Source organism: Corvus brachyrhynchos, unplaced genomic scaffold, assembly GCF_000691975.1.
Source record: "Corvus brachyrhynchos isolate BGI_N302 unplaced genomic scaffold, ASM69197v1 scaffold117, whole genome shotgun sequence".
NCBI lineage: Eukaryota > Metazoa > Chordata > Aves > Passeriformes > Corvidae > Corvus > Corvus brachyrhynchos.
In genome coordinates this window covers 851,806-852,902 of record NW_008238833.1, presented here as the reverse complement: position 1 = coordinate 852,902, position 1,097 = coordinate 851,806, and positions in this window count along the sequence as shown.

Below are 1,097 nucleotides of genomic sequence, written 5' to 3'. Positions count from 1 at the left end.
AACCTTTATCATACAATTGTGGAGTGGTTTGAGTTGTAAAAGACCTTTAAGATCATGGAGTCCAACCATTAACCCAGCCAAGTCCCTCTCTAATCCATGTCCCTGAGTACAAAATCTATACATTTTCTGAACACTTTCAGGGATGGTGATTCCACCACTTCCCTGGGTAGCGTGTTCTAATGCCTGATAGCCCTTTCCATCAGGAAATGATGCCTAATAACTGATAGAAACCTCCTCTGGTGCAATTTTAGGCTATTTCCTCTTGTCCTATCACTTGTTATCTGGGAGAAGAGACTGGCTCTCACCTCACTATAACCTCCTTTCAGGTGGTTGTAGAGAGCAATAAAGACACCCCTAATCCTTCTTTTCTCCAGGCTAAACACCCCCAGCTCCCTCAGGCACTCCTCATCACACTTGTGCTCCAGCCCCTTCCCCAGCTCCGTTGCCCTTCTCTGGACACGCTCCAGCCCCTCAATGTCTTTCTTGCAGTGAGGGGCCCAGAACTGAACACAGGATTGGAGGTGTGGCCTCAGCAGTGCTGAGTACAGGGGGATGGTCACTGCCCTGGTCCTGCTGGCCACACTATTGCTGATCCAGGCCAGGTGCCATTGGCCTTCTTGGCCCCCTGGGCACACGCTGGCTCACATTCAGCTGCTGTTGACCAGCACGCCCCAGGGTCTTTTTGGCTGTGACCCAAGTGCAGGACCCGGCACTTGGCCTTGTTGAACCTTGTACAATCGGCCTTAGCCCATCAATCCAGCCTGTTCAGATTCCTCTGTGGATCCTTCCTACCCTCCTGCAGATGAACAATCACACTCAACTTGTCACCTTCGAGCTGACTGAGGGCACTCAATCCCTTTCCCCAGGTCATTGATAAAGACATTAAACAGGAGTGGCCCCAATACTGAGCCCTTGGGAACCCCACTTGTGACCAGCTGCCAGCTGGATGTAACTGCATTTGTCACCACTCTCTGAATTTGGCCATCCAGCCAATTTTTTTATACAGTGAACGCTGCACCTGTCCATGAGCAACCAGCTTGTCCAGGAGAATGCTGTGGGAAATGGTGTCAAAGGCTTTGCTGAAGTCCGGACTGACA